Source organism: Lissotriton helveticus, chromosome 7, assembly GCF_964261635.1.
Source record: "Lissotriton helveticus chromosome 7, aLisHel1.1, whole genome shotgun sequence".
NCBI lineage: Eukaryota > Metazoa > Chordata > Amphibia > Caudata > Salamandridae > Lissotriton > Lissotriton helveticus.
Genome location: NC_136068.1, coordinates 846,427,995 through 846,447,067, shown reverse-complemented (window position 1 = coordinate 846,447,067; position 19,073 = coordinate 846,427,995). Strand labels below are relative to the sequence as shown.

At 44.2% G+C, this 19,073-nt stretch overlaps 1 protein-coding gene across 1 annotated transcript in view; it reads left to right on the top strand.

The window, feature by feature from the left end:
- The first annotated feature begins 8,880 nt into the window (after positions 1-8,880).
- FGF18 (fibroblast growth factor 18) overlaps positions 8,881-19,073 on the top strand; it is a 623,159-nt gene continuing 612,966 nt past the window's right edge. Inside the window, exon 1 of the mRNA XM_078653356.1 lies at positions 8,881-8,942. The gene's annotated coding sequence lies outside the window, so the exon portion shown is untranslated. The remainder of the gene's footprint in view (positions 8,943-19,073) is intronic.

The window sequence follows — 19,073 nt, the reverse complement described above, 5'->3', positions numbered from 1 at the left end:
AACAGGAAAACCAACCCTGGTTCTTAGTTCAAACATCTACAGCTTCCTTCCTCTGCCTGCAAAATTGGCCAGAGTGAGGCAGAAGACATTGAGCAGGAGGGAGAGCATTCTAGCACTTTGCTATCTGAAGCGGCTGAGATCGACTGCCAAGTCTCCTTCAATGGACTGTAGGAACATGCAGCACGTAGGAGTACACAACTCTATCACTGGCATGTTGTCTATGCAGGAGTAGCCCTGCTTGGAACAGCTTGTACTAATACGCTACAGACCAACAGGATAAAAACACTCCAGTACAGTCATATAAAGGGCAACACTTAACTTCTCATCAGTTTTATACTTTCATGGACCAACTCCAGGCCTTACAGTAGCTGCCAGCAACATTAGAGCATCTTAGTAACCGACGATGTGTGGTCCTGTCCAATTCCAGAAGTCTCTAATCCACCAACACACTTACTCTTGCCTTGGCGAGGTAATACTTTAAATGAGCATCTTAGTGATCACCTCAAATCAGGCTTACAGCTTTGCTTCTAGAACATATTGGTCATACTGAATTGTTGCCTATTTCCATTGTTAGTGTAATGTATGCAGCACAAAGCCATCTTCTCTTTACCACCCTATTTCCACATTTATATACACTTTCCGAAATATTTCTTAAAAAATGGGTTCAGTTGTGTTGTATTTTTTAACAATTAGATTTTGTAGAACATCTACTGCTTCTCTGAATTATTACATTAATGTGAATGATTAGAAAGTAAGGGCCATATTTAGAGTTTGGCGGACTGCATACTCTTGTCAGAAAGGTTGCAGATGTCCCTTCCACTGTATTACAAGTCGATTATAGACTACGGCACTTGCTATATGGCGGGACAGACTATCCCATCCGCCAAACTCTAAATTAGGCCCTATGCTAGCAGAAGTATGTTCTCTTTGAATCCATTCACATAATAAAAATGACCATTGTGTTTCCGTATATCAATAGTTGTATTTTTATTTGTTTTACAGATTGCAGTTGTCTGTTTAATATACGTGTTAGCTGCCATACTTTGATGGAAGCTTCATTTTTTTAAGTAATGCTTATATGAGACCCCTCATCTTTGTAAGCGGAAGCAAGCCTTCAACATCCTGTGTACACAAGTGTATTATTCTCAGGATTCTGTGCTTTTTAGCCAAGTAAAAGACAACATATGTGCTAATGGCAGTTATCAAAATTAAATTGAGAAAAGTCTCTTTATAAGTGATTTTAATATATGAACACAATATTCATGCAGCTATATTGTCCAATTATTTTTTTCTCTATGTATGACAACGTTATTTTTTCAAGGGATAACAGTCTCCTCACACTGCCAGCAATACATTGAAAGTGGTTCCGTCCTACAATTCATTTATGTTAAAAAATGACACTCCCTTTCAGATATTGTGAAGTCAAGCAGCAAGTGCCCTCTGACTTCCTTACTTTCACCTGACTGTATACATGTGAATGTTTGTCCGCCATTTACCCTAAACTATATGACCCTAACTAAAACAATTTCTCATTAGAGTTTCAGTGACTAGGAACACATACCCTCTAATACACATTTTCAAACTACTTACATTCATATCAATAATTCTGAAAAAAGTTGTGTTTTCGAAAGATATATTGCACATTATGTTTTTGGAAAATAATAGCAGAGATGATCCACGTCGTCCCTGGATTTTGGTTCCTCCATTCCTGCTTCTGCCTCTTCTTCTATTGTTTACTTCAGGTAATGTCTTTCCATACTTCCAACTTCTCTGTCACATTTTAAGCCTTCTGGTTCGAAGGTTACAGATTATGAAATTTCATTGATGCTGAGATCTGTAAAGTTCATTTCACTTCACATTTCCCAGTGACTTTTTACTCAGAGCTCACTTGCTTTTATGCAAACATATTTCTATTAATTATGTTTTATTCAGGGCATTTTTGTAGCTTCAACCAAACCCTAAGGGGCAGAAGAGAGCTTTACACATCAGAAGAAACATGTTCTGAGAGATTTAGAAACAAATGTTTACTTAAGCTTAGGACAGTAACACGAGTAAAGGCAGAAACAGGCATATTGCCAACATCACTAGATAGCCAGAAGAGGGAAATGGGTTGAATGGAAAAGAGGAGGATTTTAAGTTATTTCCTAAGAGTCAAGAATGAGGTGGTAGGTCTAAGATGAAGGGTGATATAATAACAGGGGCGATCTTGCCCTGGCAATCGCTAGTTTCGTCTGATTGTGTCATTGTTGATGCAAGAGTGGTTATTGAAAGAAGGTTTATCTTTTGCATATTCTAGTATATTAACCTTGGTGATGGATCGAGGTTTTAACTTGATTGGCGCTCTGGGAAGAAGATACTCTAAAGCTATTCAGGATGGCAGCGAGGTTATATGATTGAAGTTGCATTTGAAAGAGAAGCGCTGTGAGGTAGCATGGAGGACTGGCTTAAAATGGGATTGAGTGTAGATTTTGGGAGGATAGTGAGCATGGATTGGCGGGGTAGGTTGGGAGTTAGGGTTTTTCCAAACCAGTAATCATAGCCAACATTTCCAGTTGGAATTCTCCTTGCTAGGGAGGATTGGTTCAACGTGAAAGCCCAGATTTTTGCATTGATAGAGTGAAAGAAAGGAACATATTATTGAACAATTTACAATGTTGTGCTGGATATTAATACCCTGTATAAAAATGAACTGTTTCATGGTGAGGTTCAGAGTTTGACATTTATACTGTGCTTACCCTTTGATGGGGTGTGTGTCTGAAAACAACTTGTATGTTGTATTTTGCTGGTGCACTGCTGTGTGGATGTGCCTTGCTCAGCCAGTAGCAACCTCATAGTTTCCAATTAGAGTTTGACATTCACCCTTTTTTGCTACTGTTCTGGGGTTCTTACATCCACCATTTTGCTATATCTCGTACTTCCTTTCTGACAAATACACGTCCTTGTACTGAATTTTGTTTTCTGCCAGTAAATTAAAAATGTTGAGAAGTTTTCCATAGAAACAGTACAAAGGTGCATGCAAAACAAGATCTAACAATATTTATTAATAGCAGTGACATTTTGAATCTGATTCACGGGAATCCTTGATGTCCAAACAGCTGCTGTTAAAAACGTACTTTAAAATTCTTTTTCTTTTTTAGGTTTCGCCTGGGGCACGGAGCTCATAGCTCCGCCCCCAGGAGAAATCTTTAGTTTTGCAGTATGGGGGACTTGAATCCGCCCTCTGTTCCATTGGCTAGCTCCATAAATGGAGGCTAGCCATTGGAACAGAGATCTGTCCGTCATGGCCGGACCAGATTCGTGGGCGTTCCTGCATTTTTTTCCCTCTCCACCCTTTTTGCATCGTCATTGGGCGGTGGGCGGAGTTTCGGGTTTTTTTTGGTGTTTGTTTTCCTCATTTCATGCCGACCACGGCCGCCGGAAGAAGTCCAGGTGAGTGCGTTCCTCCCCCCCCTCCCGCTGTCCGTGTCTTTCCCGCCCCCCCTGTCCGTGTCTTTCCCGCCCCCCCCTCCCGCTTCCGTGTCTTTCCCGCCCCCCTCCCGCTGTCCGTTCCTTTCAGGAAGGGAGCAGCAAAAAATAGGCCCATTACAGAGTGGACCTTGAGGGCCACAAATAAATTGAATACATAAAAGCATTAATTTCCATATAAAGAGGTTAGAAGAATCTGCAATTGTGGTTGCATGCATAGAGTGACCTGATCCTTCGTGCAAGATTCTCATTGGATCATTGAAAACTTGCCAAAAAGACTAGCACGCAACCTTCCTGAAAAGCCTCATTTGATCTCACGAAACGTTCGGCCATGCTTGAAAGGCGACACTGTTCAATCATTTCATTGTGATACCCTCAAAGATGTATCATTGGTATAATAGAAAATGTTTTACTTTTTAATATTGCACATATATTCATGGCGAAAAAAATGTGTAACACACTCGGCATTCTTTTATGAAGTGTTTTTTAAATTTCCCTTTAATTTAATGTTTAAAATAAAAATTATTATAGATTTCAGTGGATCAATAACATACAAATTCGACTAAAATATGGATTCAAGTGACAAGCCTTTTCCCAACCAATGGCCGTGCGGTGTTTCTAACATGGCGGCGCTATGCTCTGCTGAGGCACCGCCATGTGGTGTATCGTCTCTGTCGATGAGAGGGGGTGTGCACGCGAGTGATGGTGACGCGCCTCGCGCGCGGTGAAGCAGCTGTTGCGGAGGCCGGGTGCTTGCGGTGCAGGATGTTCTCCTGCAGCCCCGCCATGTCTCTGGAGAGATGCCGGGCGGACTGGGGGGAGTTGGAGGACGAGTTCCAGCAGCTGCAGGTAAAGTCCCTGTCGAGGTTGGGTGAGGGGCAGTGCGGTGCCCCTTGGAATCCTTCCCAACCTGGAGGTCAGAAAGCAACCTGTGTATAAAGTCCACACATGGCCCATTGTGGTTATTCTGTACAATTAGTTTCATGGTGACCTTGTGCAGCCAGCCTCCCCCAGCCCTTATTCGCACTCTGCAGACCATACGCCTAGTGTTCAATGGGTTAGAGGAGTCGCAGGGATTGTGCAAAGTGTAGAGCGCTGCAGTCTAGAATTAATAAATCCGAAAATGTAGCATGTAATGCAGTTAATCACTTTTTAAGCATATCTATTCAGCGGGCCGCCGTGGATTTGCTGATTACCAAAACCTCTAGTTTTTGCATAGTTGCGTCTAAAGGGATATTCAGCGGGTTAAAGACGTTACAGAGTGTTCATTACCACATGTCGTAGGTTTCAGTGATCTACAGGAGTGAGATAAGATCAAGCCTTGCACGAAAAACAGTAATTCTCCATAATTCCAGATTCTAACCTTACTGTCATGAGAGGCGAACTCGCCTATCCATAAACCAAGAGTAGCCCTGCCTTTTTATCAAAAGCTTAGGAACCCTTTGTAAACCTCATATTGAATTAAATGTGAGTAAAGTGTTGCTGTTTCTCTCGGCAATAGCACCAGCAAAGCAGCTGAGTGCTAATGAAACCCAAGCAAAGCATTTAGTTTTTGAAGACGTCATGAGTGACACTAGTATAGGCTGTCATCGTTGTTGTGGTAGGTGACATCACCTGATAAGCACCTAGATCGAGACTGGCCAGCTTTCTTGCAGCTCTGAAAATATTGCCATGTTAGGTAGGACATGAGCGATCGCCTCTGGCTTGCAGACAGTGCAGAGCAAAACACTGCATTATTTTGCTTTCAACATCTTTATACCAGTATCCCCTTGCCTGCTATATAGTTCCTGATTTTTTTTGTTTGCATGTTAGTTTGTCTGTCTAGAGCAATGCTGGTATTATGTAGTCACTAACAACATGTCGCAATTGCCTGATGAGTGCTTTGGTTGTACAGAAGCATTTCTGCCCCCGCTTTATGTCATGTTCAGGTAATCTGGTTGCACATGTGAACAATAGAGTGGGCATAAGGCAGTGTTTCTAGGTGGACTCCATATGTTTGGCAGCTTCTCATGTTTGTTGATATTTCATTAAGAGCTGTGGAACTGTTTGCTTAACTGTGTTTTAGCCTTCTAACCATAACAAATAGAAAATACCTGGATGCCTTCTAAGATTGAATGCTCCTCTCTTTAATGGAATTCTCCTGGAAACTGTAGGCAGAATACCACTGTAGGCAGAATACCTGGCTCCCCTACCACCGGCTGGTGTCCACAGATACTAGGCTGTACTGTACGTCTTAACACTGCAGAAATCAGGACAACCAACCCCACTATAATATTAAAAAAGAAAATTAAAAAAGAAGCTGTAAAAAAATACTTAATAATGGTCAGACCTCTCTCCGTCTCTCTTCTTTAGTTCCAGTCACAATAATGTCAGCAGACTTTGCCGGAAATGCTTCATGACATAAGTAACCCTTCACCTCCCACAGACAGTCGAACATCACAGTAAATCTGTGGATCTCTCTTGCTCTTGACTACCACTTGTTTCTTTTCCTGGTCATATTCTTGGCCACCCATATGCACCACTGGAGTGAATGTCAACTCAGTAAATGATCCGGTGGTCTGAATTTCTTATGGAGTCCGTTTTTAACAGTAGACTCAAGAAAGCACTTTAAATACCCCAATTCAAATATCCTTTTCAGAAAATCAGAATGACGAGACGCCAAGACCTCTACTAATAGAAGATTTTTTGTAATCCAGGGCATAACGAATCCGTCCTTTAAGATGTGTAGCTTTTTTTTACATTGTGATGTTGTGCAAGTTTATTTTTCTTTAATACACTATTGGCTGACTGTTGCATTGGATCCGCTGTGAATAACAACATGCAATAGAATGTGAATAATAACATGCAATAAAATGTGTTTTTCTGTACTCTGACACGATGTTTCGTTACAAATACACTTCGAGCTAATTGAAGATATCTTGCTGTCTGTCGGAAAACCATACTCGTTTTGTTGTTTCTCCAAATGTTTCGAGTACCTTTGGCGCATCTGACCCTGTTGCATGACATTCTCTAATGCACAACACAATGCTTGCCAGTAGGGTTTTGCACGATGAACACATAAAAGTTACACACGATCGTGCATTTAATGTGATTATAATAGCAGTTGCAAGTGTGTGTGGGGCTCTTGCGTGTGTGTGTGGGAGGGGCTCTTGTGTGGTGTGTGTGGGGGGGCTCTTGTGTGGTGTGTGTGGGGGGCTCTTGTGTGGTGTGTGTGGGGGGCTCTTGTGTGGTGTGTGTGTGCAAATGCAATACGTCTCGCATTTGCGACAGAGTAAGCTATTGGCATTGTAAATGACAATGCCATTTATTTATCTGTTTTCAAAACCAACACATAAATAAAAAGTTTGTCATTTACAATGCCAATAGCTCTAACTTTTCCGAAGGCGAAACCGTTGCATTGTAAATGCTTGTTTCATTTATACTATGGCAATGTGCATGATCTTTTACACCGCACTTTTGTTATAAGGAATAAGTTTGCAAGCACTTATAATGACATAAAGTGATAATTGTCCAAATCTAAAATACGAAATCTATGATTTTCTGGAAAATATTGTTATTAAAAACACCTTTGCAGTTGCTAAATTTCATTAAACTGTGTGGCCCCTTTTAACCTCTTGCTTTGCTCAGCCTGCTGTTGTTTGAGGCTGTGCAGCACTCTTGGATTCAGCACATGTTTAGCTTACCGTTTGGAAGAGCGTGAATTGCCCATCTCAAATTGAAAAATGTCTCTTTAAACGAACCCTCTCATTGTGTGTACTTCACAGCAAGAAATCATATAAAGGTATCAAAGCACATTGGGCCATATTTAGGTAATCTACATTTACCGATTCTTAAATACCGAGTTTTACCGATTCGGTATTTCAGAATCAGTAAATGGTATGTAGGAAACAATTCGGTAAATATTACTGAATCGGTACGATTCGGTATTTAAGAATCGGTATTTACTTGAGTGGCTCCTACATAGCTTTTTGGATTCGGTAATTACCGATTCCTTAAAATAAGGTATCAAACCCTAAATACCGGTCGGTAACGGCCGAAATTCGGTAATTTCGGCCGTTACCGACTGGTATTGGGCTACCTACGTATGGCCCTACATCATTTAAACATACTCTCTGTTAGTAATAATGCTGGGTGTATTGTCTGAATTGCAGAGGATGTTAATTTATTGGTATATTTATTATCAAGGTGCTCGTGCGCTAACAGTATTTAATCAGATAATATTCTACTTTCAATGAACACCATTGTTATGCCTAGTCTTAGGGAGAAAGGGAATTAACGGGGTCAGGAACTCTGCCTAAAGGTAGACCCTGCATCTATCTTAGATCCACTCACATAGACAAAGAGCTCAATAATGTAAAGGGAGGGATTTACTCTTCTTATCAGGAAACTAAGGGCGAAGGGCACTCGCAGCTAAACTGGTAGTGCCTCAGGGGCCCCTAACACAGTATTCGGGGAGTCTGTGGCCCATTCTAACACCGAGTCATGTTCTCACACTGCTCAAAATCTACAGGATACATTAACAGCTTCCTTTCACTGGGTTAGGGACGTCTTTCTCCAATCCAAAGGTTCTGGGGGAATTGTGCAAAAGCCCTGTCATTACATTTCTACCTCCCTATTAGACGTTGCCACTCATACAAAAGTTGCAATAAGCATTTCTCCTCACATTTGACGCTACGAGGCCATTGCTGTTCCCTTTACCGCGGTGTCCTCTCCACACTGTTCATACAAAAGGCCTCATGACAGAGTTGTGGCCTGTTGTGTTCGCGGTGAGATGGTTGTGGTAGGGCGTCTCCAGCCATGTCTTCAAGGAATATCTATTGGCTAATGTTGGGGGAAAGGCTGGGTCATGATTGGGATTACTTCTTAGTGGTGTAGCAAGGGTGCCATGGTCTCTAACGCAAGCGAGGAAAACAGGCCAAACTAGCACAGTTTGATTGACAAATAGAGCTGGAATCCAGAGTTGGGACCCAGAGGGTCCCTCAAACCTGTGGGCCGCAGTGCACCTGCTGCACCGTGGATAGCTACACCCTTGTCACGTGGGTAAGGTGGCACAGTGTGTATTTATCTGTGCAGTCCTGTTCTAGCTTTGGACTCACATAGTAGGACAATGTCTCTGTCTTTGCATTGTCTATCTACTCAATAGGCACCTAGGATGGGGGCATCATCACATGATCCAGGGAGGCTTGTGAGTAGGAAGTGATGCAGAGGCGGGCACAGCATAATGTATGTTGGGCCTGTGTAACACTTGTTATCGTTGTAAGCAAAGGAGGGGTGTAGTATTCTCATGTAACGGTATTTCTCCTATGTTACCCTTTCCCTAGCAGCTCAGCCTGTGTGTGTGTTCTGAGTGGAATGTTGGTGTGTGGGCCATGAGTAGAATGCCTGGGTGACTGGATGAGGAGTGACAGTTGGTGAGAGGGGCTGAGCAGCTAGCAGGCTGTGGCGCACAGAGGAATGTGGCAGGCAGCAAGTTGTAGGTAAGTGTGCGTGCTAAATGTGACACGTGTCAGTCTTTTGAATATGCGGGAAGCGGTTGAACTGGCGCTGGCTCAAAGGTGGCTCAAAAAATGCCAATAATAATAGACGAAAATGGGTCACCTCCAAAGGTCAATCCAATGCTCAGATGCGTATTCACCATGCGTGGCCAAAGTACTCCATGCATCTGTATATGTAGAGTGGATGGCCAGGAACACGATCTTTGCCAAAACAGACTCCACACGCTGCCAACTTCATTTAATTTTTCATGCACCTCCAAAGTAGCGCCCACATCTTGAAATAAACAGAAAATGCGCAGGACAGATAGCCATGTAGATCATGAAATGTGCATTTTTCAGGAGCAAGCTTCCCTTGATGGCGCAGGTCTGTTCATTAGGGAAGAGGTATGTAGTATTCTCATGTCATAGTATTTCTCCTATGTTACCCTTTCCCTAGCTGATCAGCCTGTGTGTGTGTTCTGAGTGGCATGTTGGTGTGTGGACCATGAGTAGAATTTTTGGGTGACTGGATGAGTGAGGACAGTTGGTGAGAGGGGCTGAGCAGCTAGGGAAAGGGTAACATAGGAGAAATACCATGACATGAGAATACAACAAGGGGCTATCAGGCTACTTGATGATGTGATGTGTGAAGCTGATGGTGCCTCTAGTCTCTATTAGCATGTTGGATGTCTTGAGGTGTGCAAGAAGAAATCACAACTCATGTGGCAAAAGGATTGTGGCATCTGTGACTGGTTATCTTCCAGATCCTTGCTTGCGAAATGCCAAGTGACTCATTGGTTAATTTACATTTTGAACCAGTAGCATAATATAGGTGCGCAGTTATTAATTATGTCATTGCTGTCATGGCCTCATCTTTGCTCACCTTTAGTTTTATGTGCTGTTTAATCAAAGAGAGTGTACTCTTTATGAGTTCCATTATCAGGCAGGTCCTCTGGATACTTTCCCAGTTAGTAAAGCCCTACAGTATTTTTCATTTTCTAAATATTATTCTTCTCCTGACTTGGCTGAGAAGGAAGTGAGTCAGCTGAAGCTGCATTTCCAAAATGTACAGCTCTTGTTGCATGATGTCATCAACCCTGTATTCCTCAGTCCGCATTGATCATTATATGATTGTGGTTTTGTGGGCTCCAGTGTGTTTTTGTGGGCTGCAGTCTTTGTTTATATGTAAATCTGTTTATAGGACAGAATAACAACATAGGGGCCATTTATTAAACCAGGTCATTGCAAAACAAAAACTTGAAGTGCATTGAGCTTGGTGATAATTATTATAACAATAATTGATTATTCACTTGTGATTTTCAATCGTTAGTTTTGTAGAGCACAATGTGTTACTGTTCAATTACTTCAATGTACTAGATGAGTTAATGCTGTATAGTCTATTGAACAGACAGGTGGTGAATGCACAGCTGTAAATGTGGAGCCCGAATCCTATATTCGTTAATTGCAACCCTTGGCTGTGGAGAAAACTTAAAGCCAAGCCGGAATAGATTGTTTTTTAAAAGTTTCCTAATTCACATGTGATTAGGTTCAGATCTTATTTTGGGGTTGAGGACATTCCACATTCTTGGATACTGTACTGCCAAAGATCCATCAAATGTCTTGTACTCTTTGTGGTGTCTTCAACGTGCCCTCTTTCCATTTCATATTCTCGTTATTTTGCAAATCTATTTCTGATGTCGTTGCAATGTATTTATTGAAACTGTATTTTCAGAATGCAGGCAGTTACATTAAAAAAAGAGTGAGAGAGAGTGAGAGAGGGGGAGAGAAGACAGCCAGGAGGAAGAAAGGAGTTGCCACCCTTCCATGGCTGAGTAAAGAGTGTACCTATATTGCTGACATGTCCTGTGTATGGAAAACAACAGAATTGGTGTCTTGACCTTGTCCTCTTTCCATTTCGTGTTCTAGTTGTTTGGTAAATCTATATGTGATGTCATTGATGTCATTGGAATGCATTTATTGGAATTATCTGTCCTAGAATGCAGGCAGTTAGATTGACATGAAAGAGTAGACAGCCAGGAGGAGGAGTGGTGTTGGCGACTGTCCAGGGCTCAATAAAGAGTGTACTTACCTTTTTTTGACGTTTTCTGTGGTATGGGACTCAGCACTCTTGAAGGATTGTTGTTGGGTCAGGGGGCACAAGATAATCAGAGATTCTTGGCTGGGGCTTTATGTGGGGCCATGGTTTGAAATTATTCCAGATGATTGGTCCAGTATGCTCTGTGGACGGTGCAGAGACTCTTGCATTTAATCCTGGCCGTTGCTGCAAGCCCATGGATAGCTGTCAGGCACACTTGATGTCCTTGCGTTTCCACAGTTTCAGACACATTATCGACATCTAGCCCTATAGCCTTTGAAGTCCGGCAGCAAGTTTCCTGGGGAGGCCAGTGAGAGGTCAGAGAGTATCAGGGCTACTTTCTTAGATTCATCAGTGGCAAGAAGGAGATCCTCACACCTTTTAGATAGGGCTGATGCAGCGCCCACTGAAGGTTTAAAACTTGACTGATGGTCATGATGGTTATGATTTAGTTCAACATGCTTTTGTAGTGGTCTTGAAGCCTCCTGAGCCATGATCTTCATTTGGAAGAGGAAACTGGAGATTTGGTCAGTAGCGAGACAGAGCCTTATGATCTTCAAGTGTTGTTTTTTTAAAGAGGTGAGATGTTGGCCTGTTTTGGGGAGATGGACACATCTCTATAGATGAGGGAGGCATACATCTTATTTGTAGTGTTTTTTGCAAGAAATAGTTGGAATTGTTTAATGCCTGATGCTGAGGTAAACACTTTGGTCTTGGTGGACAAGCTTTTTGTCAATGTCCAGCTGCTTGAATAACAAATATTGGACTTTAAAAGTGGTTGCGATGGAGGATTGTACCAGTTATTTGGTCATCAAGTTTTAGATTTTGGCAAACTTATCTTCACATACATTTTGCAGGTCGTAGCAGTGTAGTGAGAATACAAGGTTTTCCTCTCAGTGGATCAGGTTTGGAACATTCTGATAGATGAAAATGTCCTCGATTTGATTGAATGTTCTATTAATACATCTGGCGAGGTGGGCCTTTTTGGCTCCCCTAATTGCTTTGTCGTAGCCTCTCCCATGCATTGACAACACGTTTTATCTTCATTGGTCCTCATCGTCCACCGGCCAAGCACCGACTTGTGGTTGGCATGTTTGTAGTTCAGCTAACTCTCCACTGAACCAATTAGTGGTTGCTTTGATCCCTTGCTAGGATTTTCTAGATTTCGCTGCAGTCAGCATCTATGGAGTGGCAGACATACAGGTCATTTAGCAGTGTTGTGTTGGCTTGCTTGTTCTTTTCAATGCCATCTCAAAGTCCTCTGAAGTGATGTTTCTGGTGTGCCTTATAATGATAGTAAGCAGGGCGTTATTATTGGGGTAATTAGTTTGTAACTTAGATTGGATAGGTTGATGGAAATGAAAGAATAATCTGATCAAATCTGCTGTTGGTCCTCTAGGGTCAGTGTTTCTAAGTTGTATATGAATGTGTGGTTGAGTGTGTGGCCAACAGTAAGCTCTGGGGCAGCTCTCACTTGTTGGTAGACCCTGGTTTGCATGTTGATAATGTCAGCTGTATGTTTTGAGTCAGGCTTGTCAGTCCATTAATTCATGTCACCCCTGCCAATGTGTTTGTTGGCGTTAGAAAATACTATAGTGACACTTCTAGAATTTCCTCCATGAAATTATGGTTGAGCCGGGGGGTGAGAGGTAGTAAAGCACATCAGCAATCAGAGAGCTGCTTGGATTAAGTGAGAAGTGGGCTGCTACATACTCAAACATTTAGAAATTGGCAATGAGAAGGTTGTTCAGGTCAGGTCATTTGCATGTGCTAGAAATACCCCCTTCCCTACTTTTGCCCTCTAATTTCTTCAGGGTTGTTTTGTAATTTAAGTTAAGGTTGTTTATAAGTAATGGAGTTATCTTCGAGCCATGTTTCAGTGAGGTCAACGAGATGAACTCAGAGGAAGTAAGGAGGTCATGCCTGTCAAACACATGCTTCAAGGATGAGGGTGTGTTTATGAGGCTGAAGTGGCGGATTAGAGTGGTCAGGTCTAGACAACGTGCGGGGGTTCACTTGAGAGTGTGGTTCTGGTCATACAATTATTCAGGGTTAGTGGTAAGAAATGGATCGGTGGTTTTAGTGAAGTGTTAACCTGAGGTTACCCTTAACCAAGGGGTTGAGCCCTTCGCATTGTGAGAAATGGTTCTTCATGCTGCATTGGTGCATACCTTGCCTGATCCCCATGAATAGTAGTATCTTGGAATATGACACGTTACAACGCACATGTTAAAAAGCGTGTCATTACAAGGATTTTTTTACAACAGGAAATCCATTACAACGCATGCCATTATGTCATTACAACCCATAATCCATTACAACGCAATTACTATTCTAACTCCCCTGGGGTGTTACTTTGGGGAATGCATCGTAATGGCTTATGCATTGTAATGACATGCGTTGTCAAGGATTTCAGGTTGTAAAAAATTTGTTGTAGTGACACGTGTTGTAACACGTGCGTTGTAAACTATGTTTCCCAGTATCTTGATGCGCAGGTGTAGGTACAGTGGAGACAACATGGAATCTGGTGAAGCTAATGACTTGCTTTGTTATTTACATGTTTAAGCAAAAGAACTTTGTACTTATGACAAATATCACCTCGGGGTGTGCGCCTCCTAGCTGTTCTTGGTTTGGTAGCCTGGCTGATGTCATTGCACAGTGCTTCCTATTTTTTTTTGTAAACAGACTTTATTCAGTTACAACATATGCACTAAAATCAGTGCTCGGAGGAAACAGTATACATAATATCTGATTCTTTAACATCGTTTGCAGGTATGATTACATGGTCGTAGGGATTACTTCCCTGCTGGTGTCTTCGCCTCAGCCAGTGTTCCTATAGTTATCCACCTAACCAACATTTCTAGGATATTTGCGATCTACATCTCTACCTAGAGAGTCAAATCCTTACGACTCCACGCTGGATCATACTCTTAACTATCCCAACAGTCAATGGGTTAACAGGTTAACAAATCCCCCCCTGTCCTCCTCCCCCTCAAACCCTATCTACCCACCTCCCCCCGTCAGACATGTCGTTCTACCTCGTATCTCTCTGTGTTGTGCAGTATGTACTCTTACAGGACATTCGAGACCACAGTACCAGAAAGCAGCCATCCCCTTATGGTGAAGCCCTCATACTGTTACCGCTACCCAACATCCAGGACTCTTGTTCAAGAAAGACAATGTTTCAGTGCACAAGAACAAGTCCCCCCCAGAAGGTCAGTAAGGTCAGTCAGTGTCATCTATCGGGCTCTTGAGCAAGTCCACCATCGCCACCCATGTCGTAGCTGTGTTCATCATTTTGTCGTTATTGGTTCTCTGGGCCATTTGTAGTCTAAAAATCCCCTCGCAGTCAGCCCACTTTATAAATTCTCGCAGCCACCGGGCAGCACTAGGCGTAGTGACTGCCTTCCAATGTCTGGTAATTTCTCTCTTACCTAGGACTAACCCAAAATCTATAACTTTACTGGTAACTTTATTACGAGCAGTGTGGGGGAACCAATGTATCAGACAAAATCCCGGGGTCCGCTGAATATCTCCACTGTTATTTCACCTAGCTTGGTCATGACCTCCTCCCAAAATCCAGGTAGTTGTGGGCATTCTTACACTGTGGCACTACGCCACTCTCACTGCCACTTGGGCAGCCTGGTCCCAGCGCTCTGTTGACCTGGGGGCCATCTTGGGTGGGGCGAGCTAGTCGCTCTTCAGCCACTGGCTGAAGCATAGCACGTGGACTCACTAGAGCCCTCTATAACTGTAAGAATATGACGCGCAGCGTGTACGCACATCGTGGGCGCCGCAGTGACGCCGGAGTCACGCCAGAGTCCAACCCGTCTGCGCCCGTCCGCGCTGAGGACGCGCTGGACGGCTGGACTCTGAATCATGACCTCAACAGACCCCCCCTCTATAGTTACTCCTTACAGGAAATGCTGCGCCTGAAACCTCGCATTGCAGGATGTATGCATACCTTTGAACCTGCTGACTTTCGCTCCCCCTTACAATGTGGCTGTTATCTCAACCCTAGGTCTATCAACCCCCCCCAACACTCTCCCTCTGGTCACTCGGATCCTATTAGACCTAGGAGCAAGGGAGTAGAAGGCATTCTGGTTAATGCCCGCTCCCTTGTTAAAAATAAGATAATGCTCAGGGAGATGGTTTCGGATAGAACGCCTGACCTTGTATTTGTCACCGAAACATGGGCTAAAGAGTCGTCTGGCCCTGACCTAATCGAAGCTGTCCCGGAAGGATACTGCCTGGCTAGACTCGATAGGCAGGGCCGAGTGGGAGGGGGCATAGCGATCTTCTATAAAGATCCTCTACAATGCCATATTGTACCCATCCTTGATTTCCCAGAGTGTTTTCAAGCACTTTATTTTTCTATAAAGGAAGTGCAACGCCCTTTCCTTAATGGCATCCTATTATATCGAGCACCAGGCCCGCGAACTGGCTTTACCTCCAGTCTCCTGCAGGTCCTGGAACCATATTTTGGTCGGGAGAATTTCACCATCCTTGGCGATTTTAACTACCACCTAGAACGACATGATGTCTCCGATACTTTAAATCTTACTGAAGGGCTGGCGTCCTGTGGACTTGTGCAGTTAGTCCGCGGGGCCACTCATCGGGCAGGCCATATGCTAGATGGAATCTTCTCAAATGACGTCCGTCTTACCACAAAGGATCCGCTGCACTTGTCCTGGTCTGACCACCTTGCAGTTCCATTTCACCTGCAGTATGACAGGGAGGAAGGAGGCAAAAAGGGAAATCACGTTGTGGAAACGGCTAGAACCTTCAGGAATATTAACAGTCACTCGTTTGAGCCCTGGGCTGCTAGCCTTTCCACCACCGGCATGGACAATGTACAGACCGCAGTTGGTCATTTTGAGTATGTTATCACTGAGGCTATGAATGAACTGGCCCCTACACTGACCCGCCGCCGAGCTAGGAAGAAACCATCTGCCCCGTGGTTCTCCGACTCCCTTAGGCTCCTCAGACAAGAGGTAAGGAGGAAGGAAAGACTTTGGCACTCCAGTTGGGACCTCAAGAATAAAGAGGCTCACAAACTCCTTATTAGGAAATATAAGGCTGAGATCGTGCAGGCTAAACAGGATTACTTTGTGACCCTGACATCCTCGCTCTCATCGCCGAAGGAGCTTTTTACAATTGTTGATTCCCTCGTCAATCTACAGGCCCCTGACCCTGTCGTACCTTCGCAGGACTTATGCGATAGGATTGCCTCTTTTTTCCACACTAAGATAGAGGACATCCACCTAGCTCTGGAAAAACAAAGAGCCTGCATTAGTGTGCCCACTGTCATGGCTGAGATAAATATGCCAACCACCGACTCTTCTTCATTGGGCTCCTTGGACTCCTTTCCACCTCTTATTCTTGAGGATCTTGAAATCTTGACTAATAAGATCAAATCCGGTTCCCCCATGGATACCTGCCCACTGAAAATCATCAAGCAGTGTAGGGAGACCCTTTTACCACCGCTGCTGGAGATAATGAATCTAGCTATAAGAAACGGTGTCTTCCCGTTGGAGTGGAAGAAGGCAGTGGTAAAACCACTGCTAAAAAAGGCCTCCCTTGACCCGGAGGTCTTAAAAAACTTCCGCCCAATCTCGTTGCTTCCCGCTCCGTCTAAGATGCTTGAAGCACATCTGAACAAGCATCTTGCGGCCTTCGTGGAATGCTCGGGCTGCTTGGACTCCTCCCAGCATGGATTTAGGAGGGAATATAGTACCGAGTCGGCCCTCACCATTGTGCTCGATAACATCCGCAGGGCAGTGGATGGGGGCCAGACCACCCTCCTGGTCCTTTTAGATCTGACCGCTGCCTTCGACACCCTCTCCCCCTCAGTACTTACATCTCGTCTGAGGGACGTGGGGGTGGGGGGGGCAGCTTTGGATCTACTGACCTCTTTTCTTGCTGGGAGAGAGTAAAGAGTCAAACTGGGTGAGTTTCTATCTCCATCCCGACCTGTGCTATGTGGGGTCCCTCAAGGGTCGGCTCTTAGTCCGACCCTGTTTAACATCTATGTGACCCCACTGGCCAGACTTATAAGATCTTTCGGGATGGAGGTAGTTTCCTATGCTGATGACACCCAAATCCTCGTCTCTCTCTCCCATTCAGACGTGCAGACCGCTTCCAAGTTTAGATCTTGTATGGAGGCGGTTGGTCACTGGATGATTCAGAACTCTCTTAAACTGAATGGGGAGAAGACTGAGGTAATGGTGTTTGGAGGGAACAATAACATCTGGTCAGATAGCTGGTGGCCCAATTCGCTTGGAGCTTGCCCTTCCCCCACTACTTCTGCCAAGAACCTGGGGGTGATGATAGATCCAGTCCTGGATATGAACGGACAGGTGAGCAGAACCATCTCCACCTGTTGGGGCCTAATCCACACCCTGCGGAGGATCAGGAAATATCTCTCGTTTCAATCCAGAAAGCAGGTAGCTGTGGCATTAATAGGCTCGCGGTTAGACTACTGTAATGCGCTGTACGCGGGGCTGAACAAGAGCCTCCTGCAGCGCTTACAGGTGGTCCAAAACGCCACGGCAAGATTTGTCTTGGACGCTCCCAGACGTACTTCGGCTACGTTAGCCAGGAAAACATTGCACTGGCTTCCGGTAGAATACCGAGTACGGTTCAAGGTCCTGTGCATGACATATAGAGTCATTTCAAAAAATAGTGACTCGGGAGTAAGCTCCATCATTTCTAACTACATCCCTGGAAGGAACTTGCGTTCCCCCGGGAAACTGCTTTTGTCAGCCCCTCGTATAAGAAAAGCTAAATGGGGCGGCAGGGCCTTTTCCACACTTGCCCCTAAATGGTGGAACGAACTCCCTTTTGATCTCAGGTCCCTACCCACACTACAGGCATTTCGTGGTGCACTTAAAACTCGCCTCTTCCGGCAAGCCTATGTGTAGTGGATGAATGGTTCTACTTTCTGATTTGATTGTTAGGCGCCTTGATACCTTCGGGTTATTGTTTTGCGCGTTATAAATTATTTTCATTCATTCATTCATTCATTCCCAGAACATGTTTACAAATGTAGCGTTTTCTAGTTTGCAACGTGGGCAGGCTGTTTGGGTTCCGAAAAATGTGTTAATTTTGTGAGGGGTGAAGTACGCTTTATGAAACACATAAAACTGTATTAATTGAAATCTCGCATTTCTAGAACATTTCCACGCCAGTTCCATCAGCATCTCCCATAGCTTTTCCCCTATAGGGATCCCAAGGTCCGCTTCCCATTTAATGCACAGACTCTCCAAAGGTGACCTAATCTCCTGTGTAATTTGCCTATACAGACAGGTAACCGCTTTCATCATTCCCACTGAAGCGACCACATATTGGCAAGGGAGAGAGATCGGCGGTTCCGCCATCCCTTTCTTCCAATGCTTAAGGATGACTGCCGTCAATGACTCATGTAAGAGAAAGTCATGCCTGGGTAGTTCATATCGTTCTAAAAAGTCTTGGTAGAGTATAAGGGTGCCATCCTCGTAGAGGTCTCCAAAAGTGAAGTTCCCCACATCTCCCCAGTCTCATAGTCTCTGCCAATCTCCTCCATGCGGCAACGCCTCGCAGACCCGCAATGAGATCTCAGGGGCATATGGGGGACCCACCTTGGCTCTCCTATTGGCCCGATTCCAGTATTGTTGCACCACCTACAGATACCCCGGCATCTCTCTTTCGCATAAAGGGAGTCGGGGAAGAGTTCGAGAGAGCTGGTGAAGGCCCGGTTCCATGCCCCTTTGGTCCTCATCTGTACGCAGCCGCCCTGCCATCCACTTTGTGAACCATTGGAATTGGGCCGCGTGGTAATATGCCTCAAAATCAGGGGCTGCAAACCCCCCCTCTTGCCTAGGCTGCATCATGGTGGTGAGCGCCACTCTGCGTCTCCCAGGGACCCATAAGAATCCTGTGCCATGGTGTTTAGTTGGGTAAAATAGTTTCGGGGTATCCATAAAGGTAGTGAGCCAAAATAGTAAAGTAGTCTAGGTAGGGTTACCATCTTTCGCGTTGCCACCCTCCCCGCTACGGAG